Genomic DNA, 7,083 nt, shown 5'->3' with positions numbered 1-7,083 from the left:
AATAAAAAGTTTTTTTTAAAGAACAAAAAACTAATCCCATTACCCTGGAAGCAATTCCAAAAAAATCAAACAAACAAAATTCTAATGATCTGCTCTGTAAAAACGTTCACTCAATTCACAATAGAATTTTTTTTTAAAGACTATGCATTGGGAATGATTAATCTTAATATCTATAATGCAGAAGCTAGAGGTCAGAAAGGTGAGAGAGAGCCATAGTAAAGGTGGAGAGTAGATGTCAAATTAATTTTTTCCTTTCCAAATGCCAGCCTCAGTGCTAATAACGTAGTGACAGAAGGAGAGTTACCGATCAGTCCTTGCATGTAAAATGAATTTATGGACATGTCTATTCAATCAAGAATTAATGGATTGAATTGAATAGAAGGTCTTTTCTCTCCCCTTCACTTACAACTGACAGATTTTTTCATTCTATTATTATCTATTGGCCAGTGTGAGAAGACTGTAAGTAAAATGAATGTGCAAGACTATAATGAATGTGAAAATCCTGTGTTAGCATGCATTTAATTAAATCAAGGTCACTGATTTATTCTTGAAAGTTTTAAGGTCAGTTTTCCTGTCTAACAGCACATGATCTTCAGATATTAGCAATCTTCGGTTCACCGAAGATTAATCACTTAAATGTTCATATTGAAAATATAGATATACTTTTGTTTTTATCATAAACAAATAATTTGCTCATTTAAAATATATATAATCAAAAGCCACACCACTCTTTGCATTCATTTTTCTCAAATATATATGTGACAAAACAATTGAAAGTGACATTGAGAACACATTTGTATATCAGACAACGTAAGACACATCACACATACTTAATATTCACAACCACCATGCAAGATGTCATAAATCCATTTTTCAAAGGAGGAAGCAGAATTTAAGAACTTACATAATTTATACAGCTAGTAAATTGAAGGCACTGTATGTGAACTTGCCAGCTCAGGAGAGGAGAGGAAACGGAGAGATTCAGGTGCAAAAATGGTACACACACATCACACACACAGCCTTGCATGTCTATTATTTACTTCTCTCATGTGTTGATAATGATCATTCCTTAAGCCTCCAAAACAAATCTGTGACATTTGTGCACCAGGATTTTTTTCCCCTATATTATCAGTGAGAAAACTCTTTAACAAGGTTAAGTTACTTGACTTAAAGAAATGATCGTCAGGTATCAGTTTTTAACCACTTGCTAGAACTGTTAGCATAGTGGGTTAGTGCATTGGACTACTAACCACAAAGTCAGTTATTCGAATCCACCAGCCATTCTAAGGGAGAAAGATGAGGCTTTCTGCTCTCGTAAAAATGCACTGCTTCAGAACCCCTATGGTAGTGGTGGTGGTGTGCCAAGGAGTTGGTTCTGACTCACAGTGACTGTGTCAGAACCCCCTACACAGGGTGGCTAAGAGTCCAAACTGACTTGATGTATGTTCCTGTTAATAGTTCACTTTAGGGTCTGTCATTTAAATAGGTTAAATAACAAAAACATTCTAAGGTGGTTACAGGGCTGGCGGAGGGAAGAGAAAAAAATTAATATACGTAAATACTGTTAACTGATGGTACATGGAATGGATTACAGTCATTGTAATGACACAAAGTATATAATTTGTTGAATGTGGGACAGATGATCTCTTCTGTAAACCTTCACTCAATTCACAAAAAAAAGTTTTTTGGTTTTTTTAAAGTACATCATCTCTGTATGCACAACCTTGGAACAACAGGACTCTGGAATACAGGGATTGAGACATGGCTGGAATGGGGAAAAGGGGGGAAATAATGTTAAGATATTTGGCTGTCTTTTGAAACTTGATTTCCCTGGCATACCATAATAAAATAGACACTTGAGGCGGAGAGAAAGGAATAGCCAGAAATATCACCATAGAAAGCTTGTAAGTCCTTCTTCTGCCTATAACGATTGGGCTACACTGTGCCCAGTGAAGGAGGCTTCCTGAGGAGCTTCTGCATTACATAAGCCCATAGGTGGAATCCTGAACTTCACCCAGAATCTTCTGAGGTGGGACATTTCCACTTGAAAGGACAAGCAGACCAGTCTGAAGTGACTAGGAGAACAGAAGTTTCTTCTTGAAAGAAAGACCAACAGGAAAAATAGAAAACAATAAAGACAGTCTGACTGACTACAAGAACTGACTGACAAGCAAGTTGCTCTCCCAGGAGACATCAAGGCAAGTGGTTCCAAGACTAAGACTCAATGGGAATACAAGAGCAGACATGCACTCTGACTGGTGACCACATTAGTCATGGATAAGGGAAAGTGAGAGAAAAACAGCAATGAAGCTGCGAGCTAAGCCCTATATCGTTCAAGACTCCTGTGAACCTGGGTGGAGACCTGGTTAGCCAGCAGTGTGGCAAGACCTGGGAACTCCTAGACCTAGAGTCATTTACATGGCCACAGAGGACTAGCATGAAGAGTGAAGTGTCAAGCTGATAAGAAGATAAGAATACCCACACCTGTAGATAATACCCACTTGATCTGGCTTCAATGACTGGATTATCAGAGCTCAACTAGAAGAAGGAAAAAAAGAGTAATCTGATACAACTTGATGAACTTGACCTACACCTGTGGATGCAGTCGCTCAAAAGAGGGAACAAATCTTTACAGCAAGGATCATTCCCACCCCCTCCATACACAGAGTAGACAGGGATGGGCAACTTGGACACTGCTTACCCAAAATGGTGGGGGGAAGGAGGACTACAAAGGCAAGAAGTGACTGGCTTACAAACTCTCAAGAGGGAGCCTAGATCCAGAGGGCACTGGGGAAAATAGAATTTCCACTGAATAGTATCCAATCTGTCTGGGCAGGGCTAACAAAAGGAGATGGGATAGGCCCCTTGTGGTACAGTGGTGAATAATTGTTATCAGGACTGACTGCGAGGGTTGGAAATGTAAAGGTAGACATTTTGTAGCAAAAGGAGGGGAGTGATTGACTTTACAGTCCAGGAGTGGAGGTCCCTGGAACCATCAAGGGATAAAGAGCAGAGAGAGGAACCCTACCCAGAGAAGCAGTGATGCCAGAGATGGAGGCAGAGATGATGATGTGGAGAGATGGTGTGGCTGGGGACTCTAGACCCAGAGGGGGAGAGGGGTCTTGAGAGGGAGAGGGTGGGGGTGGGGGCAGGCTTGCAGGGTATACCCTTTGATTGGTTAATGATGCATGGAGGGGATTGTAACCATGGAAATGAAATGATATACGATAGGATGAATGTAAAGCTAGTGTTCTCCCATGTAAACTATTACATCATTCACAATGAAACATTAAAAAAAAAAAAAAAAAAAAAAAGTACATCATCTCAGTTGTTGTTGTTAAATGTCATCAAGTTAGTTCCAATTCATAGCGATCCTGTATAGCAAGGATAAGGAATGTCTGGCCTGCGGGCCCTATAAGGCTGCAAAAGCATTTGGTCTGGCCCTGCCAACGCAACTGTAGGCAGGACTCAAAATTCAATTAATCTAGGAGCTTTTTTCATAGCAACAAAAATTTGTATTAAGTGATGTTATAAATATCAAAATGGCCCTTGGCAGAAAAAAAGTTCCCCACTCCTAGGGGGTAGCTGATAGGTTTGAACTGCTGACCTTATGGTTCACAGTCCACTGCTGAACCTTCAGCACCACACCAGGAGTCTTCATTGTCTCTGAAAGATTGCAATTAAAACTCTATGAGCACAATAATTTACCTGTTATTCCTTGGAGTCCTGGTGTGGTGCTATATGATAAGCACTGGAATGTAAGGTTGATTTGAACCACATGGTTGGTGGTTCAAACTTACCAGCCACTCCTTGGAGACCCTATACAGGGTCACTATGAGTCAGAACGGACTCGATGGCACTTAACAACAACCACCTAGTGCTGGAAAGGCGTGTTTTCTAATTGCTGTTCTGCCAGCAAAAGTAGACTGATAAGGTCTTCCACATCTAGCAGAAACCTGGCGGAGTGTGTGTACTTAAGGATCAAGTAGGGTACAGGGGCATACCAAGTGTATTTGACACCCAGAGTGCATTATTTAACATTTCTTCCATTCAGCAAAAATATTTTCTGTTATAACCATATTAATAATCAGGAACAATCATTATTTTCTTAACTTGTTCTTTTTTTTTTTTTTAAGTTTTTATTGTGAATTATGTGTTAGTTAATATGGATGAACATTATTTTTACATTCATCCTATCGTACTTTGTTTCATTGCAATAATCACAATCCTCTGCATGCATCATAAAACAACCAAAGGATACACCCACACACCTTCCCGCCAAAAAACCCTTTCTCACTCCATGAGTCCAGAGTCTTTAGCCTCTGTTCCATCCCTAGTGTCACTGCCTCCCCAGAGAGGGTCTCACACTTCGCTTTTCTCCCTTGATGGTTACAGGGATCTACACTCCTGTACTGCAAAATCAGCCACTCCCCTCTTTTGTTACCAAAACATAAATTTACCTGTCCAACACTCCCTGTCAGACCTGATAGCAATCATTCCCAATTGAACCAACTGAACCACAGGAGTCCTTTCCCCCCCACCTTTTATTAACCCCATCCAAACAGGTTGGAAACAATTCAGTGGAGGGTCTACCTTTCCCTGTTTCCTCTGGAGCGAGGTTCCCTGTTGAAAGCTTGTAAACCAGTCACTTCTTGCCTTTGTAGTCCTCCCATTTTGGGTAGCCAATGTCTAACTTCCCCCTCACTGTCGACCCTGTGTGCCAAGGGGTTGGGAATGATCCTCACTGTAGAGATTTGTCCACTGTAAACAAGAAATGCTTCTCCCACAGTGCCATACCGGGATTCTAATTAGACAGAGTAACTACTCCTTAGGGTTTGACAGTCTCATCTCTTTCTCAGAGTAGCTGGTGGGTTTGAGCAAACCTACCTTATAGTTCCACCACTTGTCTGTCAGTTTGTTGTACTGTGGTGTTTTACATGTTGCTGTGATTCTGGAAGCTATGCGATTGTATTTTAAATACCAGCAGGGTCAACCAAGGTGGACAGGTTTCAGATGAGCTTCCAGATGAAAACAGTCTAGGAGAAGGAGAGACAGATTACTTCTGAATACTTAGTCATTAAAAACCTTATGAATAGCAGTGGAACACTTTCAGATAGCTCCAGAATATTGACTACTGAACCATGATGAAGAGTACCAGAATATTGTCAGATGTCGTGCCAGAAGATGAGCCCCATCAGGTTGTAAGTCACTCAAAGTATGACTGAAGAAGAGCTGCCTTCTCAAAGTAGAGTTGACCATGATGAGAAGGATACCATGTTTGGTAAAGTGGAGGGTTGGAGAAAAAGAGGAAGGCCCCCAGCAGAATAGATTGGCACAGTAGCAGCAGCAATGGGCTCAACACAGCACCGATTGTGAGGTTGGTGCAGGAATGCACAGTGTTTCTTTCTGTTGGTCATAGGGGTCACTATTGAGTCAGTAACAACTTGATAGCACCTAACAACCACAACAACCTTGCAGTTAGCAACCCATTCTCCTGAATCACTGGGAGGACTTAAAACATAAATTATGGGACACACCTCAGATTTTTATTCAGAAGGTCTGGAGAATTTGCATTTCTAACAAATTTCCAGATGATGTTGCTGCTTCTGGTCTAGGGACCACACTTAGAGAACCATGAACTAATAATGTTTACTAAGAATCAGAGTTTGAATCCTGGCTGTATCATTTTTGTCTACACGTTTGTGGGCAAGTTGCTTGTTCTAAATTTGTTTTCTCATTAAGAAACATGAGTAATAATATTAATATTACATTATGAGGGGTAACTGTGGTTCTGTATGTACAATTCTTAGCACACTATCTAGGATGTGGTAGTGGTTATGGTGGTTGTGTGCCTTGGTTTCTGAGACTGTAAATCTATACAGGAGCAGAAAGCCTCATCTTTCTACCCCAGAGCAGTTGGTAGATTCGAACTACTGACCTTGTTATTTCCAGCCCAGCTCATAACCCACTACACTCTCAGTACTCATTGTTGTTGTTGTTGTTAAGTGCTTTTGAGTCTGTTCCCACTCTTAGCAACCCTATATAGGGTTTCCTAGGAGTGACTGGTAGGTTTGAATCACTGACCTTACAGTTAGCAATCCAGTGCTTATCCTACAGTGCCATACCCGGACTCCAAATCAGGGTTCACAGTACATATTTAATGAATGTTAGTTGTGACAATGTAAAAAGTGACTTAGGAGTAACCTCTGTAGACTGTTTTCTAGTGGGAAAAAACCCTCCAAATTCAAACATGGATTATAGAAACTACTTTATTAAGCCATAAACAGGACAAAGACAAATTATCCATATGAGGGAGGTTGTCAACATGAGGCCATATGGTGTTCAAAGAATTGAAGGCCATGCGGCTAATTACAAATAGAAAACAATAGAAATTGTCACAAAGTCATGATTGGCAAGAGATCAATGAACTACTGTAAAAGCAGGGAAAGAACCATTCCGGATTCTGTATTTACAACATTCTACTCATTCACCTTTTTCTTTAGCATCCATGAACAGGATATGATAAATTAAGATCCCTGGGTGTGTCACACCATCATCACAGTTCTGTGTGACCCACTTTTTAATTTAATCGGTGGTGGTGGTGGTGTTAAGTGCCACTAAGACAGTTCCAACTCACAGTGACCCTGTATACAGTCCAATCAGTTCTAACTCATAGCAACCCTTTATAGGCTTTCCGTGGAGAGGCTGGTAGGTTTGAACTGAAAACCTTGTGGTTCAACGTATAGTGCTTATCCTACAGTATCACACCTTCATCTTTAAGAGTGTTTCTAAGTCCCCAAACATGCTGCATCGCCCTTGTGCCTTCCCAACCAAACCTGCCACAATTAAAACAACCACACCTCCTTTATTTTATCTTGGCACACTACATTTTGAGTCAGCCAGCTAATTCTTTGTTGTGGGGTTGTCCTGTACCATTGTAGGTTGCTAAGTAGCATTCCTCTCTCTATTCATTAGCTGCCAAGGAGCAACCCCCATTCTTTGAGTTGTGAAAAACAAAAATTTCTCCAGTCAGTCTCAAATGCTCCCTGGGGAACTTAAGAACCACTGATCTAATCAGGCCAT

The sequence above is a fragment of the Chrysochloris asiatica genome, unplaced genomic scaffold (assembly GCF_000296735.1).
Source record: "Chrysochloris asiatica unplaced genomic scaffold, ChrAsi1.0 scaffold00058, whole genome shotgun sequence".
NCBI classification, from domain to species: Eukaryota; Metazoa; Chordata; class Mammalia; order Afrosoricida; family Chrysochloridae; genus Chrysochloris; species Chrysochloris asiatica.
This window is presented reverse-complemented; position numbering follows the sequence as displayed.